This window comes from Malurus melanocephalus, unplaced genomic scaffold, assembly GCF_030028575.1.
Source record: "Malurus melanocephalus ecotype Western Australia unplaced genomic scaffold, MMel_1.1 scaffold_330, whole genome shotgun sequence".
NCBI lineage: Eukaryota > Metazoa > Chordata > Aves > Passeriformes > Maluridae > Malurus > Malurus melanocephalus.
In genome coordinates, this window is record NW_026623562.1 from 670,265 (window position 1) to 697,961 (window position 27,697).

Below are 27,697 nucleotides of genomic sequence, written 5' to 3' on the forward strand. Positions count from 1 at the left end.
ACACACGAATAGTAACAACTGGGTGTCGTCTCCCCAACAGGTATACGTCTGCTAGTTTTTATAAGGGGAGATAATGAAAGGCCAAGGGGGAATGATTTCAAAGTGAAAGAGGACAGATTTAGATTAGATGTTAAGAAGAAATGCTTCACTCAGAAGCTAGTGAGGCACTGGACTAGGCTCTCCAGACAAATTTCGAATACTCTGTCTTCAAGACCAAGTTGGATGGAGCCTCAAAATAGTGGGTGGCRTCCCTGCCTGCCCGTGGTGGCATTTGGGGGGCGGGATCTGCAACTTGATGATTTTTAAAGTCTGTGCCGACACAAACCATCCTATGCTGCTAGGTCAACTATTTCCCATTTTGACTAGAATTGCATTCTAGGCTTTCGAAAAAGGATTAGGCAAAGCTAAAACAGTCACAATACATAATTTGCTCTGGCAGAAGCAATTGAGAATGCTTWTGACTGCATGTGCTTTTATTCTCCCACATAGGACTGGAGAATTAAAGGTGATACATGCAGGCAGCACAGTAAAAACTACTTTCCAGAAAACTGTGAGCTTGTTTAACAAAGATATTCTTCTTGGCCAATAAGTAATTTGTGCTTGAAGTACTCAGAAACATAAAAATACAGGTCATCCGTTTAGACAACAGACTGGAGTATTCAGCTACTATCGTTTTGTATTTATAAATTTTACCAAGTGTAAAGTTTCACAAGCAGGACCACACCCCAAGTGCTTCTAGCCAATGGTTTGTCTTTGACAGTGGCCAAAGGTGTATGCAGATWGTAAAGATGTAAGAACAGCTTTACTAGGAAACTACCATTTCATGATATATGGTAAATCACWAGTAAGGGCTGCCGTTTTCACGAGAAACTGATCTCCATTTTTCATGGGTTACGTCTTGAATTCTGTTAATATCTAAGTCAAATGTCTCTAAACAGATAATAATTGACTGCAAAACTGAAAAAGGTAGAGGAAAAGCTGCCTATAGTTTATAAAATCCTGAAAGATATATTAATAAATATGATTTTAATATTACTATGAGAATACTACTTGTAGTAGCACAAGTAGTTGCTGTGAAACAAGTTTCTAAAACTGTCAGTTACCCAAAATTCTGTGTATTAATATACAGTTGAGTATGTACAATATGTTAAATATTAAAGATGATAAATCACACAAAACAGGTATCCTGTAAACATTAAAGTACACTCCACGAATTTCAAATTTGCAGGCAAAAAGCACCCAATTGAACAATTATAGTTAAAAAACTATAATTGTAGAAAAAGGCACTTTAGCTTTTGATTTCAAACCATCAAAGGATGATTATTTACTTCCATAAACTCAGGAAGTTCAATGCAAAGCCCATCTTTACACATCTATTTCTTGAAATAAAAGAGTAGTGGAGCAAATAGCCAATCTTTTAAAAATTGATATATTTTCATAGCCTGCAAGGAACAGGAAAAAYAGCATACTCTACATCTTGGGAGTTCACAGAAACCTTCAGTGATACTCAGGACTGCAGACACTCGCCTCAGCTTCAACAGAGACATATCCACCTCAAAGGAACACAATGACCATAATAGTACCCATCACAGAAGTTATTCTYATCAATTGTATAGGCACAGTGAAACCATGGGGCCAAATCTGAGCTTTCAAAATGGCTCTAAAATTGCAATCGATTAGAAATGTTTGTGCCATAATTTAAAAGCCAAGGAAGAAATGGCTGCCCTGGTGTCAAGACAGCATGTACACACTGTTAAAACTAAAACATCTCACCTGGAAAAYTGAATTGCTTTCTTTGTTAGACTGCACTAACAACACTGATATTTTCCTGTTATCAGGGATCTTTTACTGAAGTACCAGATCAAACTTTAAAACTTTCTAATAGAGGTCAGAAAACAGGGAATATTTTTTTGTAGGAAGTGTTTCATAGTATCCTTCTGGTACATGCTGATATAATTCTTCTGTTAAATTGAAAAATAAAAATAACATTGTCATTGTAAGCTCAGTCAGCATAAATTATGGAAAATTATGCTGCAGTATGTCTGGTATGAGCTTCTCACTGTGAAATAGTATCCTTCTTCATCTTGAAGATTTCAGGAACCATGTTATTTAGGCTTTTCAAGAAGAAACTTAAGGACACTTCTTGAAAAGAAGCTACTGAGGGCAAAAAAGAGAAGTAAATCTTTACAGACACTGTAAGAATTATAGTATGGAAATTATTTAAGGATACCATATAGCAAAAGAAAACCCAGGTACAAATTGTCAATCAAAAAGGGGTAAGAAGTTATGACAAAAAAGGAAGTACACTTCAAATACTTGAATTCTTATTAAAATGAATAAAATAGAAAGAAAATGAACTCTGGCAGATTAAATGTAAAAGCATAACCAAGTGGTCTAAAAAGAGAGCTTGAGGAACAACAAATAGAAAAGCAACAACAATAATAATAATAATAATAATAATAATAATAATAATAATAATAATAGTAATAATAATAATAATAAACAACCTTTCTTAAAATGTATCAGCAGAAAGACACATGCCAGAGATTCAGTAGCCCCAGTTGATGAGGAGGGCACAAAAGAATTGTCAGACAACCTAAGGTCATTCCAGAGGAATTAAGTTAATTCCCTGCATTCATTGTGGAAGAAACTGGGAACAACCCCTTGCTAACCTCTGTCTGACAGAGGATCATCAGAGGATCTGTCATTACAGATATTGTAAAATTTATTACAGAACGCAGTGACAATGGAAGKCAATAAACACCTCAGGTCAGATGGTATTGACTCAGATTTTCTAAGAGAGCCTAGAGATGAAATGTATATACTGTYACATACATCTCTTCCTTAAATCTTCCTTGATTTCAAAGAAAGTGAAGAAGGATAGCAGAATTCTAAGGAACTGCATACCTGTATGTAATCCTGATGTCTGTGCCCRGTAAATGAATATTCTAATTAAATGCCACATGAATAGATCTATTTTACTTGGAAAGTGTTACTTTGGCAAATCCTGAAGCTCTTTTGAAGAATCATGGAGCATGTGTATGATAGAGGTGTCCAGTTAAGGTAACATTAATCTCCAAATGACTTTTGACACAAAGGGCAAGTAGCAGCAGGCAGAAAATGATCCAAGTATTATGAACAGATCATGATGAATCACAATGAGCATCATTGTACTAGTTTTATTGCACCTGAAATTATTGTTCTGCCACACCTTGAATATCATGTGCCTTCCCTACCTCAAAAATATCAGAAAGGCTCAGAAGGGAGTTCAGTAGCTTTCCAAAGTGTGGGAGCACCACTTTGTGAAGAAGATCAGCATAGATTAGGGTCCATTTATCTATGAAAATATGTGTTTATGTGGGTTTCAGAAGTCTGCATCAAAAATCTTATTGAGATGCTGGATAGGGATTAGTCATCTTGTACAAGAACTAGGAACTGGTAATGAAACTAGAAGATAACACTTGAAAGAAGAGGAGAGGATACTTATGCAAGTCATTGCTAAGAAAGGCCATACACATGCAAAGTCTTTATGGCCTTGAGGGGGGGCTGGAAAAGAGACAAAAGAAAAATCACAAATAACACACATATCAAATCACATCTGTCTCTGTACAATTCAAAACTTAAAAGAGTTGGTAATTGGAAGAATATGAGGGGGTGAATGACATAACTTGTGTAGCTCCCCTCTCTTTTGTATCCATCCCTGGCCACTCTTAGGCACAGACTCAGAGGTTAGACAAAACTACTGCCTGATCTGCTGAGGCTATTTTTGTATTCTGAAGAGTTAAAGAACTTCCAGAAATGTGCCATACTGGAAACAACATGTGCTATCCCATACAATTTACATGGCTGCCACTGTTTCTTGTAAGCTAATTCTCAGGTTTGAGATCTCAAATAGCAATCTCTACTAATGCAGTAATGCCATTAGCAGTAAGTGTTTTATTTTGTTAGTTACTGTATTGCAATGATTTGATATGCCAAACTCTTTTAGGTCCTTACTCCCTTGGACATCTGTGTAAGTCTCCCAATTGCTTGCATAGCTCAGCTATTACAATTGTACAAATATTATTTATTTGATTTTAGGCAAGTTTTTAAAAGTAATTGTCAAACAATGATTATGGTCTGATTAAATAAGTACTGCTRTTGCAGCACTAGTTAGGGCATGATTTATGTCATGAATATCTAACCATATCTGTCAACCCAAATGTGATTCAAACACTGGATATATTTATTGGAAGTCCATCCTATTTTGCATCTTACTTTTTTTTTTGAGTGTGTTAAAGATTGCTTCTAACATTATTTTATGATAATCACATTTACTCTAAATAGATTATTACTTTATTGTTGAAAATGGCAACAAGTACTTATTCAGCTTTTTACCTTAAAATCGGCAGGCTATCGTTTGCTTTATTAATCAAATCCAACCTTGAGGATTATAGACACCAGGTTAAAGTTTATTTAATTGCTGCAGACAATGAGAACTTAGTAATTCAGTTACACTTGCATTTTTGATGAGCTGCTTTTTTACAGATCTCATTACATTTGGAAAGAATATTTTTTTTGTCCTTTCTCACAGCATATAATATATCTTACAGTATTGTAAATACTTCTGAAATTATATTTGTTAAATACTAAGCATAAAAATGAAATATCAGGTCTAGGAGCTAAGGACAAAACATTCTAACTAAAATGTTCAGGAGAGTTGCTAAAGCATCTCTGATATACACATGAGAGTTACAACAATTTCTTCTCAGTACGGAAGAACATTTATTAATACAAAAAGATAGAAAACAACTAAGATTTATTTCCTAAAACTCTCCTTCCCAGTACTGCTGTGTGCTGAGACACCCATCAAGTGCAKTTCTAATTTCTCCCTGATTTCCTGATATTTATAAGACAGTTACCACTTTACTAATATGGTTAAATTAACTTACATAAAACAGAAAAAAAACTATGGCTATGTCTTCATCCTAGTATGATTCCATAAGAGTAGATTTGTAAATCTCAGCAGTCGGTACCGAGACCCCATCATACATCATATATGTTTCAGACTGTTCATGGACTATCTGTGTCTTTTATCTTGATCCCACAGAATAAATGTTTAGGGACTGGAGCAGATAAAACATATTGCCAGAATATTTCCAAATTTTGTTTTAACCAAGATATCCATTGTTTATGTGCTGTGAGATTGCTCTGCAACAAGAAAAAAAGAGCAAAGCATTTTATGAGTGACAGGAATGAGGTAATTTAGGAGGCCCAAACAGAATCAGATGAGGACTAAACTCATGCACTTTTTTTTTAAAGTCTTCTTTTTAAAAGTGATTCTTCAGTGCTAGCTGTGTACTTTACAATAATGCAAAGATCTGTCATGTCCTCTGATCCTGAAGTTCTACAAAGAATTGTATGCTCAGTACTTGTGTGTATCATGGTGATGTCTAGTTTCAACTTTGATACCTGCTCATTAGCTTTAATGGTAACCGTTTAATGTAATAATGATCTTTCTATGGCTGACCAGTCCCCAAATGAATTGAAATTGAAATTGGTTTTTTTCTCTCCCTGCCTAGTTTTCCTATACMATCATCCTTCACTAATTCTATGGTCATCTGTGCATTTTTCTAGCTCATTAAAATCAGTTTACAGAAGAAATTAAAAGCTCTTTGCCAGTGCTGCCACCAGAAACACGATAATGTCATTCTTAAAGATGGAAGTCCAAGCAGAAAGTCATTAAAAAAAGAAAAAAAAAATTAGAGAATTTCTGGATTCTCCTGATATCCTCCGATCAACGGTAAACCAAAAAAAAATCCTTGAGCTAAGCTACTCTTTCTTTACATTATGCATGGAAAATTTCTCCCACTGATCTATTAGTTCAGGAAATAGGAAGRCGGAGATGGGTAGAAACTGTTTTTACATTCGCTAATAGCAGAGATCATGTGAGAATGCTGCAAGCTGCAAGTCTCAAATATATGCTTGAATATGGAGTACCACAGCTCTTAATTTTCCCAGATCTCAGCACTACAAAGGAAATGAAAAGTAAAGTGAAAAGCATTAGGCAGGATGTTATAATGGAAGGAATGGAGGCAGCAGTACTATTCATTGCTAAGCTCTTGGTTATTTTTAAAGGAAAGGCTTATATCTTCGGAGACCTGAAAGCAGCCTGCAGCCTGCWGGAAAGAATGGAGTGAGATAACAAAGTCCAGACAGGATACTTTGATTGACAGCATGCAGACGGTCCACAAGTACTGAAATCATAACCAGCATTTCTCTCTATAAAAGTCATATAGAAAAATACAAGTCTTGCTCATACAAGTTTTAAGATTTGCTTATGAGAACAAATTAAGAACAAATACGATTTATAATAATTGTGTAGTTTTGGTCCTCTTAATGGCATGCTTGCTGGGGTTGAAGGACTCTTTTGTGAAGTCCATTTGTGTATTCCTTAAATAAAAATGCTGGAACACTTTTTCTGGTTCACCTTGGAATTAACTGTGTTAGCTCCTAATGAAAATCTAAAAATATTTCCAGTGATGAAAGATATTTTCATAAGTGGAAGAGATGTTTATATTTTAGGAAAATTAAGAAGAAAAAATGATGCTGAACTCAAGTTTAAGCTCTCTTATGCCTTGTGTAGACAAGACTCAATAAAATTCAAATAAGCTTTAAGGCCAACAAACCACTTTAATAGATCCAATGTAACACAATTCCCTGTAAGTAGCTCTATAACATAGCAGTCGGAATGAATCCTCAGCCTACTGCTGTCTTTTCCATACAATATCTCATATTAAACAGCAGTATTCAAGGTGTGACTTCACCAGCACCCATCACTGCCCTGATCCTGCTGATCCATGCTTTTTCTGATCCAAACCAGCATGCCAGYGGCCTCCTTGGCCAACTGTGCACACTGCTGGCTCCTGTTCAGCCAGCTGTTGACCAACACCTCCAGGTCCTTTTCCTCCACAAAGTTTTCCAGCCACCCTGTCCCAGCCTGTAGTGCTGCATGTGCTCGTTTAGACCCACGTGCAGGACCTGTCACTTTGCCTTGTTATATCTCATACTGCCAGCCTCAGCCCATTGATCCAACCTGTCCAGATCCCTTTTTAGAACATTCCTACCCTCCAACAGATCAACACTTTCACCCAACCTGTTGTCCTTTGAGAACTTACTGAGAGTGCTCTCAGCCTCCTTGTCCAGTTCATGACTAAAGATACTAAACAAGACTGGCCCCAGTACTGTGTCCTCAGGAACACCACTCGTGGCCAGCCGCCAACTGGATTTAATTCCACTCACTACCACACTCTGGTCCAGCCATCCTGCCAGATATTAACCCTTCAAACATTCAAGCCACAAACAGACATTTTCTGCAGGAGAATGTTGTGGGAATTTATGTCAAAGGATTTACCGAMGTTCAGGTAGTCAATATCCACAGCCTTTCCCTCATCTACTAAATGGATCACCTTGTCACAGAAGGAGATCAGGCTRGTCAAACWGGACCTGCCTTTCATAAACCCATGCTGGCTGACCCTGATCACCTATTTTTTTCTGTATGTTACACATGATGGAACTTATTTTATTCCTTCTGAATGATCCTATCCCTCTTGTCTAATTTTAGACATCTATCCCCACCTCTGTTATTTTAAATCCACATAGATCGGTATAGTCCTACATTAATAGTTTTTGTTCCAGTTTGTACTCAGCTTCCTCTAAAGATTTTATACCATGTTATAAAGCCTTCCTTAAAGGAAAATTGGATGGAAAATAAAGGAGAATGGAAATTCTGCCTGTTTAGTTAAATCTAATATTCAGAGAGATACACAAATTTTGTGAGATGTAACTTCTATCAGAATTAAGACTTTATCTTTTTTTTTTTTTTTATTTTCTTGTGCCGCTACAAAGATTTGCCTTGGATACTTGGTTACAACAGAGCATCTACACTGTAAAGATGGAAAAATATACATGTCAGCCAAAGTGCAATTATGGTGTAAACTGGAAATGCTCTTTTCCTATAAATCCTTTGAGAAAGATAAGGGGGAAGTTTTCCAATAGCATGTTATGCATGAAAGCACAACCACTACAAAATTCTAGATTTTTCTGTAACAAAATGGGCTYCTTAGTTGTCTCCATAAGGAAGCTCACAGAATGGCATGGCTGCCAGTTTGCCAATTTACAAAGAGATGAAATAAGTCTGCAGCATCATTATTATAGGTCAGTGCAATATAAGCCAAAAGCAACAGAGTATTTAGGAAATGGATGTTGATAATAAAAGAGCCACTCTAATTTCCTGTGGAGTTCTTAAATTAGCTCTTCCCATATGCATACTGGTTCACACTGATAGTTCTGCAAGATAAGCACTTTTACATACCTCATTGGTAAGTAACTGATTTTCTTCTTAGAGAACAAAAACTGTTGCATTAATATTATAATTGTGGACTTATGCAGCAGGAAAGGTCACCTATTTGTTTTCTAGTTAACAATATGCCTATGAAGTCAGAGAAAGCTTAGCCCTGTTTCTAACTATTAAAAACAGTAGTTTGCAGATCAGAGACTCAGTTAAATATACAGTCACAATAGTATACTTTTTAAAAAAATTCTCATTTCCTGCAACTGAAAGATATTCATTGCCTTCTACTGCCAGAGATTGGATTAGAGAAAATATTAAAAAGAAATACAAGGAGCAGCATAGGCAAATATACATTCAAAGCAATTATTTTAAAGCAAATAAAGTTTGCAAGGCAGATCAGACAGTAGCATAGTGCTACATAGTGCTGTTTGTAACCTCACAGTTCCTGGAATCATACACTTCACACAAAATTATTCAAAGAAAAAAATTCCTGCAATATCTTTAGGCAACAAAGGAGACTTCTGGTCATCGTGTGAATTCTGTGTGCTCAAACTCTGATACAAATCCAGGATTTTCTTCTTTGTACTAAGTATGGGAAAGCCTGCTCCTTTGAGAATTAGAATCGCTTTCGAAGACTTCTGATTTAAATTTCAAACTCTTGATCATAGCCAGGGAGCAAATGTTTGTATCCTGAAATTGAAAATTGGGTTCTTTAGCTCTACACCGAGTGAAAATATTAAGCATTTTGTTGCATCCACTATGTAAGCCAAGTTCCCCACTGYGCCTTCAAATCCACAGTGAATGAACCATATTTGGATCTGCTTATCAGAAGGAGACATTTAGAAAGACAATGAGCCTGTCCTGCTAGACGGAGACTCCTGATGCTTTTAGATAGGCCTGCGGTGAACTGCAAAATGGGCCTTAAAATCAGGCTGACATGGTCTCTTAACAAGCTGTGGTATTAGCTGTTGGCTCAGAGAATTTCTAGTGTCACCCACAGGGCTGATGATGGCAGCCATCATAATTAGAATGCATGAATCAAAAACACCAGGTGAAGATTTTGCCTTGGAAGAAAGAAAAGCCAGAAGGAGGGAATTACCATGCCCTTTGACTACTGAGCTGCTGCATGCAGCTGGATCAGTGACCAACAGTGACTGGGMGGATTATGCTATGGGGATACTTGCTATAGCCTTATACTTCCCACACCCAGTGGCTGTCAAAGCAAACGCTGTGAACAACTTCAAAGAAAGTGATACAAGAGGCTACATGGGGGAGAAAGGTAACCCCACCACAGACCGTGGGGGCCAGGGTAGGGGGATGTGTCGAGGCTTTTCTTTGAGTTTAGCAAAGAATTTCTTTTAGAATTGGTTTATTTTATTAATTCTATCATTCTGAATTCATCCCTAAAAATGCAAAACTCGTCTGTTTGCTGAAGTGGAAAATCTATGTAATCTTAACTGATATGACCTTGAAAGGGATTTGCTGAACTTTTGGATGATTGGATTTTTCCCAACCTTTGTAGACTCTTGATTTTAAAATCTCCCTAACAAAAGCTCTGCCAGGAAAGCTGTTATTACAAAGATGCCTCTCAATAGGGAGAAGTGGGCTAATTGCAAGCACTTCAGTGAAATAAAGGAACGTTTTGCAAACAACTACAGAATTGACAAAATGCACCACATTGCTGTTAACAGAAACTATGGGGGAGAAACATCAGAAATGGCAAAGATGTCTAATATAAATAGATGCTATAAGACTAGCCAGAAGAGGCTATACAAGATTTCAGATAATTCATAAACAGTAATTGCTCGTCTGACCTTGATGTGACTACAGAAATTCCATTAACTCAMAAATCTTGACATTTAATTACATACTAAAAAATATTCCACCATTTATTTTGACAGGGTCCACAATAATCCCGCATTCGACTTTTATCCATGTTTTCAGCTGCTTTTCCCACACTGCAATTTATTCCCAAAGTCACAAATAAAAGCCATACTATAGACTATACCATTACCTAGAATGTACTTTCAGTCTTTCTAAAATTTGAACTCGAACACTAGAAAACAGTGGGGCTCACAATGACACCCTTTACTTGTGTTATGCAGTTGAACAGAACTGCCCTACAGATTATTCACCTTAGATAGGAAAAATTTACTGAGGAAGGCTGCAGCAAGCTGTTTTATAGAGCAGCTTAAAACCAGACAAAGAATTGCAAGCATTATATTAATAGATAAGAAAAAAGCTTACTATATTTGGAAATCCTATAGTGGTGTTTGAATAATCATCTGTAACGCTTACTTAAAAAAAATAAAAATATAACCCAGATATTGCAGCCAAGGTGACAACTGGTGTGACGAAAAAGTTGTTTTAAGATCTAGTGAAGAAGGTTTTGGGTTTTTTTTGTTCATATGGTGTAAATGAAATATACTCTAGGGAGGCAAAAATCAGAATACTATATATCGACTGAGTTACCATACTCTAGAATTACTCTAGAATTAGAATTACTAGCTTAAAGCAATATTTGAAGGGCTTTTTCCTACTTTCATGCAACTGCGAACTACAGCASGGACTTTTTCTTCTTTATGTGTAAAGTCCAATTTTGAGGCACATGACTATTCTACATTAGTTGCACTATCTCTATCTCCCCTACTGTTTGACTCACAATTCTGAATCATCCTATAAAATCTTTTAATGTAAATACAGAACCTGCCTCAGAACAAAAGCTAATCTTTTAGCTGAAAAATTCTTGACTTTAAATAATGATTTCACATAATCAATTGATTTGAAAAAGTAAGAATTAAAAACTGAAAAATATTAAAATACGTATTCTCATGTGTCATGTGAACCGGGAAATATAATGGTTTTCAAAGCAGTTTGATTATATATACACACATAATTCTACATATTATAACTCCAAACTATTTTGAGGATAGCATGTCAAATTTCTTTTTTTTTTTTTTTTTTTTTTTTTTTTTTTTTTTTTTTTTTTTTTTTTTTTTTTTTTTTTTTTTTTTTTTTTTTTTTTTTTGTGCATTCAGCAGTCTGGCAGAAGCAAAAGAATTTTTGGTAGTTCCTTATTGCAAAAAAAGGAATAAAGATAGAATCCTACAGGATTCCCAAAAATATTAGTTTCATCAATCTGAAACTAGGTCATAAACCATATTTGAAAAATACATTGAAAACATAATCTTCTATTCAACAGATCCATATTAGTGTATGTACATATATATACACACTGTGACAGAAAAAACTGCAAATGTRGTATTTTATGGGTTACAAGATTTATTATGCTTCATCATTATTTCTCAAAAGAAACAAAAGATTTTCACTGAACAGCATCTACATGCATATATATAAGCAGACAAACACTAGCAGCTATTTCTTTCTGTTAAACATGTGGCTGAACACATAAGACACCTAAAAATGAAATATTTCCTTTACTTGATTTTATTACATTACTCTTCTAGCTTCTACTTTTTTGTAGGAGCTRCATCTCAGTTTTTTAAAAAAAATTGTTTGAATCTACTTTTTTTTTCATTACAGGCACTCCTTTCTGAATCACTGAGAAAGGAACCATTAACTACTACACTGGCTTCTTGTGATCTTCTCTCTCCAGTCCACTTGAAATCATTCTCAGCACAAATCTCTTCAATGTGTATTTATAGCGTGCCTTCTTTTCTCTCACTATAAGAAGTTAGTTTTTTCATTTGTGAAGGATCTCTYTTCAGCTATAAACCCCTGTAATGCTCTCCCCAGTCTTGCCTTGGTGCCCACTTTTCCCTAATTCTGTGGCACAACTGAAGAAAATTTTAMAAAGGCATGTATTTTGCCTGCTTATTAAAATTATGGTGTTGGCATTATCAGCAACATTTTCTCTCCTTTGACCAGTTCAAATAGTTATATACTATAACAGCTCTATTAACYTCAATAAACTTACTATTTATGCTACGAAAGCCCTTTGCTTGTTTTTAATAGAAACATTAGGCCTAAAAAGAACACAAAGCAAATAAAATTGCCTCCCCCCCCCATCACATCAGTTGCTTTCTCAAAAGTAGTTTCCATTTATACTCATCTAACATCCTGTTTCCTTTATTCCAGGCTGACTGTTCTTCACTCTGACCCCAACAAATACGAAACATGCCTTCTACTTGTATGTTTTGGGAGAATATAGTAAGTTTTCTGATTTGTTGTTATTTTCTAAACACTTCAGCACTGCAGCATATAAAATACTCTTTCCTGTACAGTATTTTTATTGTGATTATTTTTTTTTTTGTTTTTAAACGCATAGTTTGACAAACTTTTCTCCAGAATTTGGTCCCTTACATTTCACTGGCTCTTGGAACTCATCTTCCAGATGAAAAATAAGGGGGTAAACATATACTACATGAGATTAGATAMGCAAACTATAAAAACAGGCATGTGACTCTTACACTGTTTCATTGATTTGGCACATTGCAACAAGAGCAGGGATGACACACTACACCTTTCCATTTTTTCTCCTGCACTGCAGTCTTGGAACTTCTTAAGGAGAAAGGAATACTCAAGGTTTCCTTCCACACTTTTTTCAGTGTGCTCATAGCTGCTAGGATTGTCTGCTCCATCTGCCCAGTCTGTCTGAGTGTCCTCCAAAAATCCCTCCAAAGTCCCTCACTGACTTAATCGGTCAACACATCCTAAGGAATGTATTGGTGACTGTCMTACTTCCCCCACAGAAATAAAAAAATAGGATGGAAATATTGCCCTGMAGATCCTTTTCTCTCTGTCTCAGATGATGAGAGAGAGAAATAGATGAACGCAGTTGAGCAAATTTCCTTGCTTTTCTCAGCAGGGAGGCTTGCACGTGGTYGAGCATAGCAAGAAACATGATTTCCACAGGGCCTCAGGCAGCAGCCAAATTTCACAGCAGGGGATGAATCCATGGCCACTTCTGAGTCTACAGAACTGCACATAACACAGGCCTCTCATTATAAGGTTGGACAAACCTCTGGAGACTCTCTGCTGTTGCCATATTAACGAGAAATGAGTGGTTTGAGTATGTCACAGGAGCATGCTGTTAARTAATACTGTCTTGTATTATGCATAGTTGTATATGTGCATTTCTCTTCTGATAAGGCATGGAGGAATCAAAGAGAGAACAAGAATTTACTGTATGAGGCTTCCAGCCCCATGTGCAAGGGAACACAGCTTGTGACAGCCACAGTGACATCACCGAGCTGGAAAATAAATGGCAGCTTGAGGTTCAGCTTATTTCTCAGCTTTATCTTACACATTTCAGAAGTTGCTCCTACCACTTTAATGTAATTCTCTAGTAGATTTCTATCACACAGARTCACTTTTAATAGATTTGAATTTTTTTGATCTTCAATAAAGTCTACTCCGCTCCTTTGAGAAAAATCTTAGTTACTTTGAAGATATTTCTCTGCTCGCCTGCACTATGTGAAATTCTTTCTAAAACAATAAAAGCTCTAAGTATAAACTAGTCTTCTAAAAACGACTGCATAGGTAGCCATGSCATATATATCATAAAGCACAGACTCCATGACTATAGATTGCTAGACTATTTAATTTTCAGGCATGAAATGTGTAGTCTGAAAGAGAAATATACAKATCTTGGTTCCTTAAGAATAAACACTTAGGAAACACTAATGAAATCAAAACCAGTTACAAGAACAACACATTAGGCAGTTGAAATGAAACTGAAACTGTCAGTGATAATTAGGAAAACTTATCTTGAGAAGAAACATGTATTAGAAAAGCAAGATAAGAGGAGTATGTACAAAGGAAAATACTATGGCCATCGCACAACTGTCACAATTATAAAAAATTAGTTTAATTCTGTACTTAGGCAGAAAGATTTCAGTATGCATGATCATGGTATTGAAATCTGTTCCTTGTTGACAGTAACTAGAAATAATGCTTAACACAATTCTTAAACCCGTTATTTTAAAATCAGAATGTCAGACAAAGTAAAAGAGTTATGAAATAATTAATTGATAAGCTAGCAAATTTTTTTAATGTGTGGGAATTAATTGGACTGGAATTTTAAGAGTCCACACTCAAAGGGGTAACATGCTTGCAAAATAACCTGTTGGTAGGTCCTTGGAAGTATGGGCCTGTGGCCTGTCAGTGGTGCCAGGTAAAAAAGTTTTAAAGGTATTGCCAAAGATAAGATGGAAGATAATGCAGCTGAARTTAGTCAAGATGGGTTTATAAAGAATTGGTCTTATCAAAACAAAACCATCAATTTTTCATACCTTTATGTATTTCATTGATAAGAATTTTACAGTGAATGTAGGAGGTTGTGACTTCAGTGATGTATGTAACTTGATAAGGCAAAGACTCTTGCTTACTCTATACAATCATTTTCACATGTATTTAACCGAGAAAGCACTGGTTAAATAATACATCTTAGAATGAGAAAAAGGGAGTCATTATCATGCAGATGGTGTCTAAATTTCTACTTTCCCCCTTATCTTCATTTATTACTTCATGGCAGTGTACAGGGATTTAGTTATGTAASCAATTAATATTTCTTGACCAATTTTTATACAATAGCCATAAAAGACATTAAAAATGAGACTGCAAATTTAGTCTTTTGCTCTCAATGGATTTGTGGTACTACTTGTACTTCACAATATTTAAGAACTACTGCAAGTGTAGCAATCAAAAACTGTCTAATGATCAACCCATGACACTAACTTAATTCATTATCTATCAGATGAAAGCTTGCCAGGCTACTGAGAGACACCTCAGTTCTCCAACATTTTTCTCATACTTCTTATGCCCAGAAACGTATAACCCTCTGTTTTCTACCTAGACTTCAGCAGGGAGCTCATTTCTTGGCCTTTCAATATGTTTTGGAAGTTCAGAAAAACTTAGCTAACTCAGCACATAATGATATTTTAAGGACAAAGTGTGGCAAAATGTTTTTATTTTATAAAAATGATCCTTCTTATTAGCACTCACATGCGATTAAAGATGATGTTTGTTGGAAATTTAAAATGTAGACATAAAGGACATTTTACTTAGATTTTATTATTTTTTAAAATATTTAAATATTGCTGTGCAGCTGAGTTGTARTATTTTTCCCAGGATTAAGATGGAGACTAGAAGAGCCTCTATTAATTCCTCCAGGAACAAAGGACAAGGAAAATTTTAAAAAAGAACATATTCTACACATTGTAGAAGTAATAAATGAATATGTAAAAACCAGAATTTATCAWGAAGTCTTCACCTTTGTAGAATAATATCTCTAACTCAAGAAAACAGGAAAGAGAAACATTGAGAGGAAGAAAACAGGAAAAATGAAAATAAAGAAAACCAAGGGAGGTAGTAAGAAGGCTCCTGAGCCTTTTCCTTGTTTTATTCCTTTTGTTCTGATGCTCAAAATTGCTCAGATAATAGTGACAATATCTTCCACTATAATGTCCTTCTATGAAATAATAATAAACCATTYGATAACTATTCTTTTTCAACAGCCATTACAATAATTAACCCACATTTCTAGCCATCTTAAAGTCTACAATATGCACAAGTGAAAAGTGTGCACTCTCTAAAACAGTTCAGATCACTGCAGTCAGCTAAGGGTATTACAGCACATTGAAAAAGTATTTGGAAGAGGGTTCCACAGGAGGATTTGGCTTCTGGTTTGTCCTTAGTACATCCTGAATTGCCACTTTGCCATGATAATCTGAAAAGTGTTCCTGCCAAACATACAGCTAGAAGGCTAAGGAAGTAGCCTCAACAGTTAATCTCCTCTGCCTTCCTGTTCTTAAAAACATTTATTTCAAATCAGAAAAACTCATCCATAGCGTTTAAATTAACACTTTCAAAAATCTTAAACGGAAAGAAATATAAGGTGCTAAGTKCCAAAGACAATCATACATTTTATAAAAGAACATGTGTCTAGCTGATCTCTTTATTAAGATTGAAAAAGGGAAACATCCAGTTGAGATTTTGATTACTATTCAGAATATCATATTTCTTTTACTTTTCTCCCTTCTAAGCAGGAGGCAACTATAGGAGCCCTTGAGTAACCTTCCCTTTTCCTCTTCAGACAATTTTCACAAGAGTTGACCAAAATGGAATTTAACAGTCAAGGTAAGGATGTACATCAATTTTTGTAACATTGTAATATTTTCTGTAATATTCCCTACACAGCTGAAATATTATTCCATTTTTTGACCTCTGATACATTTTAAGCAGATGTCTTCAGTGAGCTGTCTACAGCGATGCCTTTGTCCTGAGAGGCTATGTCTAATTCAGAGTACATAAAGGATACTATAGTTCACTCACTGCAGTGTGTGCTGTTTCCCACTTAGGGAGGATGAATTTCATCAGGCACTGTTGAATTTATTTTCATTTCATGTTCTTATGGTGTTCTTCATAATTCTCCTTAGTCTTCAATAATCCATATAAATCTTCACCACTGGCTAGTACTTACCCCTTGGTAAACTGCTCCCTACTTCTAGGTTTTTAGTGGCACCAGCTGCAGTGCACATTCTGGAGAAAATCAATTGTTACTATTCTTCCAGACATGTCTTTCTTTTGTCATTTTCAGTAAGCTTCTGCCAGATAACATGAGGAAACTAAGAGATTTCCTTTGCATATTTATGTAATTACTCCAAAAAGATTTTTAAAATCCTCTGCAAAGTCTGAGGTATCCATGCTGAAACTTCATAGTCAAGGCAACATATTAACAGGGATTTTATTATATATTCTATAAAAAATGGCATACATTTTAGTTCTAATCTTCTTATCCCTTATTTTTTATCAGTAAATCTCTTTGCATTGGGAATCCTACACTGCTTTGGTGCCTGGAGAACACCCTAATATTCTGAAGACAGTACTGGAATTCAAAAGCAATTTTTAAATGTTTTGTCAGGTCTCACACTGATGGAAAACTAATCAAAGAAAGAGCATCTGTATTCAAAACCTTTAATTTTTTTATTCCATTTTTTTAAATTTAATTTTCTGAGGTTCTCCTTCTAATAACCACATATGGACCTAGGATTTGTAATTTTCCTTACTCATGAAGGAAAGATTGACTTGACAACAGAAAAATAATTTGCAAATCTTTGAATATTGAGTAGTTTCTGCTGACATCAATAGAATGCAAGTATTTAGCTGTAAGATATCCTTTGGAAAGCCAACTAACTTTAGCACCCTATTGCAGTTGAAGTTAATGCAAATTGCTTATGCTTAATATGTTATCAAAACAAACAATTAATTTAACCAGAAATATAGAGGCTTTTCATAATGGTTTCTGGCATTCTATATCGAAAATTAACTGGTAACAAGAAATCTCTGGCAAACTTTTTTAAAGCTTCCAAGATTTTTGCTTCATTTTGCTCTTCATTCRTATTGCAGCTTGTCTGAGGTTTGCTTTGCTGTTACTTTGTACTTGACATAGTAATTTCTTCATAAATTAAGATCAAGAATTAAACAGACACTGGCAACAGTCTCAGACATATTTCTATTTATGCCATTTTAGTGACTGTATTAATTAAAGTCACATTCAGTTCTGAAGGTGTTCCCCACATTGTTTCGCAARCTCATGATGTGACACCTAAGTCAACCTTGCAGGAAAATTAGACTGCCTGGTAGTCACAAGTCAAATCCTATGTCTGCATTTTTTCTGCTGATGTTGGTTGTTGACTTGCATGCCAAAGTTTCAATAAAATCTATGAWTGTGAGACATAAAGCAGCACTCACAGAATGCTCATGATAGCAGACAAAAAAAATATAGGTTACCTGTACGGGTGCTTCAAATGAGTAGTTTAGAAAAACAACCTTACGATTATTGATCCATTACCACAATGGTTCTGAATTATTGACCTCTTTTTTGGTAATTTTACAGTTTCCTTGTTACTGTTCCTGGCTTATATCTCTAGAGACCACATGGCCCAAAGAAGAGAAATACCTTTATAACTGAAAACCTGCTTTATATATCTAAATTGAAGTGTGTAGCAGAGTCATATGATTGGCATGGTACTATTCTCACAGATGAAGATTTGTTGGGGCTGCCAAGAGGCAAGGTTGGTGCATGAAAGCTTTTCTATTAGATTAGAATATCAAATCCAGACTGTCAAAATGGCTGCATATTCCTATTTTTAAATTCGTGTATTGTCACTTGAAATAGGAGACATTCACTGATTCCATGGTGTCCWGTTCTGCAATGAATGAAACTAGAGAAGGGAAAAGAGAAGCAGCATACACATAGCTCTGGCTTTTGCAGCTACAATGATTGGGCAAAAGTAGTGGGGAAGAGACACAGCACTCTTAGTGAACAGACCTCAACCTTTCTGCTTTTGAAGAAAGATCCCCTCGACTCTCATTCTGCAAGTGATCACATCAACCCTGAATAAAGTTTTACAAGCATGAGAAAGATTTCTGTTCACTAGTATCATCACCATTGTAGCTTGTTTCAATTTACTTTAAAGCTATGCCATTTTATATGAAATAAAAACTTCTCTACAGGTTAGAGAAATAGTGAAGATAATCAGATCAGTGTAACTCAAGAAAATTTTTATGTTCATGTGAATCTTCATATCTACATAGATTATGAAGTTTAAATCACATTAGGAAATTAAACCTAGGAAATTAGAATTCACTGTTATGCTCCTGATGAAAGCTTAACTTCACGTAGTTTATATTGCAGAACAAATTATTTCTATTCTGGATTTTTTTGTAAATGATAACAGAAGTTCCCAGGAAGCAAGAAGCCCCATCTCTATGTTAAATTAGTAAGGCACCCTTTGCATATGCTTTACTAACCTTTTAACAGTATTTATCAATCTTTGTGCATACATTCAAATGTCAATAAGCACCAATTTAATTTTGAACATGTATTTGTTAGGTTTTCATCTTAAATATCAGAAGCAATGCTACATGCTTTATGTTAAGGTTTTTGAGAGATAATTCATTGTCCTTGTGTAAAAATATTATTTTAAACTGTCAGTAACTTCCAATTTTAATATGCGGGGAATTACTGTAGTAAGGTGAATTCGTAAAACATCTCAGTAAAATTCATAGTGAAAGTGAAAAAAAACTCAAATCAATATACAGCTGTGAATAACTGTCATGAAACCTCAAGCACTCTCCAGATTCAAAAGAAACTCATTAATGTTTGGATAGCTCTAGTGATGGATGGTGAGTAGCTTATTATAGCTAGATAATGGCTACAACCTAAATATTATCTGAAATAGTTAAACCACACTTTATGTCTTTAGGAAGGATACTTCAGCTACATGAATGAGCCAACATTGTTTATTCAAAAGGGAATGTGTTCAGCAGCCAGGAAGGTATGCAAGAGGATAGTGTGTTCTCTATTGGATTAGAATACCTAGATAAGAATGTCAAAATGGCTTTCTTTCCTGAAGCTATAGATGTCTGTTCTTGATTTCATGTATTGTTATGCTATGTGATTCACTCATTAATTTCCTGCTGTCCAACACCATAAAAAACTGCTATGCTAAAAAGGGTGGAATTAGCAGAATTTTTCTTTTGGGTTCAATGTGGATTAGGCCTCTGGTAAGAGAAGCCTGCTCCCTACTTCATGGCTTTTAACTGTATTTAAAAATAAAAATAATACATCCCACTATATAGCAGATAGAAAACTACATTGAGAATTAATCTAGATGTTTCTGCAAGGARGAAGATAGGAAGTCTAAAAAATAAAAGAGGTAAAGGAGACCTAAAAGGGAAATCAAAGAGAAAAAGACAATAAGAAAGGGGATATAGATAATTGAAGAGGAAAGGCAAATTATTTACAGGAGAGGCATTAAAAATAAACTGAAGTTTTTAATGGATGGAATTATGGTAAATTCAGAGTAAGACTGCAGATTATGTCATTTCAATTAGAAATACATTTTCTACAAGCTGTCAGTACCACTGAAAACTTGGAATTTGCTCATAATCTCCATTATCTTGTTTTGAGAAAAAAAAATTAATAAACTTCACATGTTAACTGCAGAATTTTAGAATACTTATATTACTCAGAATATTGTGTGCAATTCAGGAAAAGAGTCCTTTTTGGTCAGACACTGGACACAGAATTATACATTGAATAAAAATTGGAGTTAATTACTAGACATCTCTATTTGATTACTAACAGTGTAAACACCAGAAGATCCTTTTTGGTGTTTAGACAGTTAAGTAAAACATCAATGCAGTACTTTATGCATACAAACATGCATAAAATACAGAGAAAAATGATCGTAAACCAGCATTATGGTATGCTTGTAGGTGTGTAGACGTGCACACACATGAACCAGGTGCGTGCAAAGGGAGGAGGAGCATAACAAAAGGATAACATCTGGTTTCAAGAAGAAATGTTAGATTAACATTCAAACTCTGAGAGAAATTTACATTAAATAAATACCCTGTCAGATTTACAAGATTTCATTTAGATAAAAGCCAAGGTCTAGTCAAAATATAAGAACTGATTTACCGACTAACTCTGCTCTGCCAGGCTCAATTAGATATTAAACAGCACTAACACTTAAAAACTGAATAGCTGCAGGTCAGAAGACATTAATAAAATTCATACAGATAAAGTCATTCTATGCTCCTTGAGATCTGCTGAAGAGCTCAGACAGAGAAAACAGATATGTTCTTAGAGTTCACAAATAATTAAAAGCATTCCCTTTATTTCTGCTCTCTCACTTAATTCCGGTGAGAAGGCAATTCTCTATATGAATACCAAAATGATTGATGCTAAAAATCAAAAATATAGTAATTTTTATATGACCATAATTGTACAAATCTCAATGATATGTCGAGAACTACAGCCTATCATGGTTATGTAATTTATTCTTCCTGTTTACTCAATGTATTGGACAATGGTGTCACGGAATGCTAAACAAACACAATACATTCTCACTCATTTTATTGCAGGCTGACTGTTGTCATGTTCTGAAGAACACTCAAAGACYGAGCTCGAGAGCAGTAGTTAAAATCGGCAACTGGCTGTCAGTGGTGTAGTTTGTCATTGTTCCACAGACAAAAGGCAGACTGTCACAATAAACAGCATTTATTCRTTTCAGATTTGTGGCTTAGGGCTGAGGAAAGGGGAGGTGTCATTCATAGTAATTGTAAAACACATAAATAATAACAGTAGTCTGCAAATCATTTATCAAAGGAAACAGTGGGAGTTGGCAGTGATGGAGGCAAGAAAATGGATGCTTCCAGCACAACCTAATTTACAGCTCTTTAAAAAAAAACAGATTTTTTCTTTCATAACAGTAAAATGGAGTGTTTTGTATTAACTGCTTATGTGGTGGGTAAGCAAGACAGAACAACTAAATCATTACTTTAACGACTTATTTTAAACAAGCCACTGAGTAGCTTTTGAAACATGATTACTCTCTACTCAGCTACTGTCAGTTTTATCAACCTAATTTCACTAATTGAAAAACATTTCATATTGGTCCTGGCATCACCTCCTCTAGGTTATTTTGCTTAAAAAAATTCATCTTTTTAAAGAAATTATACTTCTTTGTGAAAATAGTCTGGATTGGTATTTGAATAAAAGAGGCTTTTTAACCGAATGCTTGTGCCTGTGTTTTCAGGACAACTCTGAAATCCTAATAATTTTTTTTTGGTAATAATTTAATRGACAGAAACTATGAAGGAAACAAATTAATGTTTTGAGGTTGGCATTAATTTTTTTTTAAATTTGAGTGCAACTTTTAAGGCAGCCATTAAGATCCTTCTCTCTTGTAAGCTCCTGTCCTGATTTACAAGGCTGAAATCCTAGCTCAGCAATACATATTTACTGGATTATGAAAACTCCAAACCAACTCATTGAGGATCTCCAAAAATCTGGGAAGAGAAATGAAAAAAAGAGACATCAGCAGCTAAAAAAGTGTCCCAAAAGGAAACTCCTAATTTACTACTGCATGGTGAAAGTCCTGCTTCATCTCGTAACTACTCCTGCTGCTGTYCAGAACACATAATATGTATTAGAGAGCAAACTCTTCTTACATACTCAGAAAGGACAGATGGATATGATTTTTTCTCTGGCGAATCACACAATGTTCACCAGATGGAAACAATGCTCCCTATACAGTTTCTCAGGCATTTTTGCCTATAAATCTTTCCCTCCCAGCACGTCTCAAATCCTATCAGGAACAAAGGCATAAAAGAGCTAAGGTAAGGACAGGTATGTCAGAGAGACTAAACTTGTGTTTCAGAATGGATCTCTTCCACAAAAAAACTTGTACAGTTTGCCAGAGAGAGCACAGAGTGAAAGAGATGACCTGTAATGAAAGAGAGGAGTGTCATATCAGTATTTGAACCATGTTGAAATGTTATCACAGCTGCTACTGCTTCGGGTAAAGCAGAGAAGCAGARCTCAGGAGTTGCAAGATGCAAGATGTCTGGCGGTGCAAGGGTTCTTCATTCTCACTGAAGAATGGGTGCACATGACAAGATCTAAGAAAATCTTTGGCAATTCTTGCCTGAATAAGACAGGACTTTTCTTAACTGATTTTAAAATTAAAAAAGATGCTAGGTTTGGGAAKTCAGGACATGAATTTATGAGAAAACACATGTAAAGCGTTACTTGTTTAATATCTGCAGCTACAAGAAATAAGCAAAATGCAGTGCTGAAAACAAAATGTTAAAAAACCAATTGCTAACCATCTTTTTAGAAAAGATTAGCAAAACCAGACAAATAAATATTCTAAGATTAAAACACTGTCTGAACAGAAATGGCAAAATTTGGCATTAATTTTAAATAAGTACAAAAGGAGAGGTCTAGTCCTTATAGAACGGACATTTTCAGACCACGATCAACTATACTGCTGTAACCTAAAATGAGACAATTTCATCTAATCTTATTGCTAAGAGCAACAAACAGTTACTTGAAAATTTTAAACCAGAATTTATTCAAAATTACTTCATTTCTATGAGAGCAGTAAGAAATCTAAGCATGAAAATTCTTTATTCAGAAAAGATTTCTCTTGAAATAATGAAAATATTCTTACTTATATAATTTTTCTATTATTTTTGTAGAGATTCTCTTGAACTTTTCCCAACCCCCTTCTACCTGTCTTTACAGAAAGAAATACATATATGTGTGCACAGAGAACTGCTCTTCTAGGTTTAGAATACTGTCTTAATTCAGCTKAAATGAGAAACTAAATATTCATAGTGTGCCTCTCTCTTATGCAGACTGCTAAGACCTTTAACTTCCTTTTCTTGTAAAATCTTCCTCTCCTGTTTTGCTACGAAAGCCTGGAATGCTCTACTTGAAAAGACTGAATTTGGGGTGCATTTTCTTGGTTAACTTTTGCCATGTAAGGAACCTTAAAAATTCAAAATTATTCTTCTGTAGTCTTCATAAAGTCAGTCCCTTTTACAGAGGAATGAAAGCTTAGATGTTTGAATATATGATTTTATCCTGGGTTCAGTCAAGTGCATGATGTTTGTAGCACTCTGTACACCATTACTCAGAGTGACAAACACATGCAATCATTAAAGAGTGATGATAACCTTCATTCTAATTGCATTAGTGCATCAGCTCTCTCCAATGGAGGCATATTTCCCATAACAGGAACAGCTAAGCACAAATGTAAATGGATCAACAGTGTCACTCATAAACTATGATCACAGCCAGCGTCCGACAGTGGACAATCACTCACGCAATAACACAATCACTCTGCAGTTAATGCATGTCACTACTGATTTGCAGGGAAATTTTTGAAACCAGAATTTGCATGGTCTATTTCAAACTTCCCTGAGCTGAATACCTAGCGTTTAGCTTTCTAGTGGGAGTTGTGACAGTAGCACTGCTTGCAGCAAACTGCCACTGTCGTTTGTTCTGCTTCAGTGCTGTTTAACTGTCACAGTCTGTCATGTAGGAAGAAAGCACCGCATCTAACCCCCTGTGACAAGGTTTAATCACCCCTATTACTCCTATTGGCTGTTCAAGCCACCTTGGGGTGTGCAGCACACAGTTATAGATCTCAAAAATCCTTGCTTTATAAATGGAAAGGCTAAAATCTGGYCTGAGTCGATCAATCTTCTAACACACAACTGAAAGGAAGTAGAATGATGAGATTAATAATACTAATGCAATGCTTGAGATAATTTTTCCATTTTCATATCTTTTGCATCATTAGGAATATGAAATTATTTTACTTCAAGATAACTTATTTAGCGGATTCCAGGTATTTGAATTCTGAATTTATTGTTATTTCTTTATAGCAATCATTGTTACAGTGTGGCCCCAAATGCAAGAGAGTGAGAGTTGGGATCGATTTTTTATGCGAAAATACAGTGACAAAGGTAAATACTGTATCTTGAGATATAACTGTCCAAATATTAATGCTGGGTCACGGGCAAGGGGTAGAATGCTTAGAATAAGCTTTGTCTAAAGGAAAAGTTAAAATYAAGTCTTTCTCATACAAATCAGCATTAATTAATTAAAACTTCATACATGCTTGATCTAGGCAAAGTGTCATTGTTGCCCCATATGAAAAACTGTATCTTTATGCTAGTTTTAAGAATGCACTTTATGAGACTGCAGTCCATATGATTTATTCTTAAAGCCTGAAGGACACATGGGTTAACAAGTGAGACYAGCTCAGTTGCTTAGAGCATGGWGCTAATAACTCTCMTGGTCCTTTTGATTACAGCTTGTTATCCAGAAACCCAGGTAATATACATCTATCACATTTTGCACACCAGCAAATCTGTTTACTTGAACTGGTCTTATTAAATCCAAGGTCTGTTTACTGGGACAAAAGGAAATTATTTCAATAAGAAAATGTTTTTATAAGAATACAATAAGAATCCAAGGTGAATTTGGATTACCTTTTGCAAGGTAATCTAGTATTATTAACTTCTAATTACTCAATCTGGGTAATTTTAGGCCTGATAAATGATGCTAGTGTGAGTCTTTACAATGGGATATTCTTAGGCTTGTAAACATCATTAACACAGGTGTTATTTCAATTGACATGTATTTGTAAATATCAAATTTGTTTTTTAGACACTGGGCAGGAAACGAGTATAACCTGACAGAGCAGATAACTTGGTGGATCAACAATGTAGCACAAGGATTTATGCCCGTACATCCCTGCTTTAGCCCAGTTCTGAATATATATGAGCAAGTGCACATCTTGCAGAGTCAGAATAAATATTCATGTTGCTTTCATCATATATCTGTAAAAGTTCCTACAAATTAGGGATGAATTTCTAAAAGACAAACATAAAAAAGCCCCTCACCATCAGGTTGACCTGTCAGTATTCTTTTTTATTGTGATTAAAATGAACAACTTCATTTTCATTTGTAACTAGTGATTTCAGGTGAAATAAAACATAATCTTGGGCCAGAGCATTTTAAAACTTGCAAAAAGCATGAGAATGTGTAAATGGGTAGAAAGTGCATTACATAAGGGTTTTAATTTTTCATGACAACTCTWAGAGGAAAGTAAATTATTTTTACTTTTTACAAACATAAACACAGTTATCTGTGTTTCCTCTGGCCACCCTAGGAAAAAAACCCAAAACCCAAATTCTAGTTGCCAGTGAAGTTTTAATATTTCCTCTATTCTTTTCCTTAAAGACCAAATGAAAAGACTCTTTTCTACAAAAATGAGTTTATAATGCTTACAGCAGCTTGTGCCACTCACCCATGTACAATTCTAACCTATGTTCTCACTCCCCCAGTCAGATACTGTCAATTAGATTAAATTACCATGAGTCTTAAAGATTTTCCACAATTAAAGACAAAAAGTAATTTTTGTTTTCTTACATCCATCAAACACCGGTGAAGTATCACCTAGAAATTACAAATTGTAGCATCTATCCAGCTGTATAGAGATAGGCTTGCTGCAGCTAACATATCACCAGAAAACTCTGCAGGCCTGTATTTATTTCTGGTTTGTTGCAATGCCAGTTCATCAGCTACAGGTTTACACTACAAATGTTCTCCTTCATACCTTCTGTCCACTAATTTSACTGATGCTCTCTTTCCCCAATTTGCTTATCAGTTCAGAATGACAAAAGAGGACAGGTCAATACCACACTGTATTTTCTTTCTGGACAATACTTTCACCCTTAAAGCAAGTTCATAAAATTTGAATCCTGGGCCAGCAATCTGAGAAATCTTGTTTCTTGAATTGTCCATTCACATAGAGCAGTTTAACCAATTTTCATAATTTTAAAGAACTAAATGTTTTTGATACCTTTTCTGCCTCAAGGTGTGGTATTGATAATAAGACAGATAAATAATAATCCTAAACCTTCAGATCTACATTTTCTTTTTATAAATAAACATACAGAATATTGCAGGCAAAGATATTGATATGGATCTTTGGATATGAATCATAATAGCAGATTTTCACATCAGGTATTTGATTCCATCTCTGAACTCTGAAGCCTCTGCAGTGTGAATGGCAGCAGGAAATGGCTTTCAAACTCTTCCTAACAGATGGAATAAAATCTGCCAGGTTATTAAATTACTACACAACTATTTTTAGTTTCCATTTCTAAATCCTTTTTCTTCTTTTGTCATATGTCATTGCTAATCAAATCTCAGAAGCATCCATCGCTATTTTGAAAACAGGAGCTTGAAATGGAAGTTTATTATTTTTTTCCCTGAACATTTTTGCTGCTGCTTTTTTTTCTTTTCTTCTAAAATTATGCATTCATTCATATGGACTTGTGTACTAGAACAATGGAGAAAGTAAGTCAAAGCATCAGTTTATAGGACTTAAAACTTTAAAACTAGTTTAGTGATGAATAATCACTGTGAGCCCTTATCTAGACTGCAGTCTAAGATTAAAGAAAACTGTTTGCTGAAAGCTAACAAGTAGAAATGTSGTCCTAATAACTATGAAACCAAAAGCAAAAGCCTTGACTGTCAGGAGTAAAGGATATCAGAAATGAAAAATACTTTATTTTTGATGAATTGTAATTAGGAAGAATAGGAAGGTACTGAACTGTTGGGAAAATTAAATAGTTTCCTTCAGTGAACTCTGTCATAGTGTACAAAGAATACTTTGAAGGCAAATTTGCTTCTACTTCAAGTGTTATGGGAAAAAAAATCGTCTCATTGTTTATGTTCTAACTGAAACATCCACCATTTTCTTATATGAGGTCTACTATTWCTGCTACATCTACTCTACAGTACAGAAGTTATGACAATAAAAAAACAGAGCATTAAACATGGTTTGCAAGTATTACCATACCAAATACTGCAACACTGAAAGGAAGTACATTAATTGTAATATGATCAAGTCAACTGGCAAGTTCTGGTTTTACTTAAAGACAACAAATGCCAGTCAACCAAGGAATTAACCCTGCAACTTGCAAATTGCTCCTGTATCTGATTTTCAATAGTGCATCAGGCTG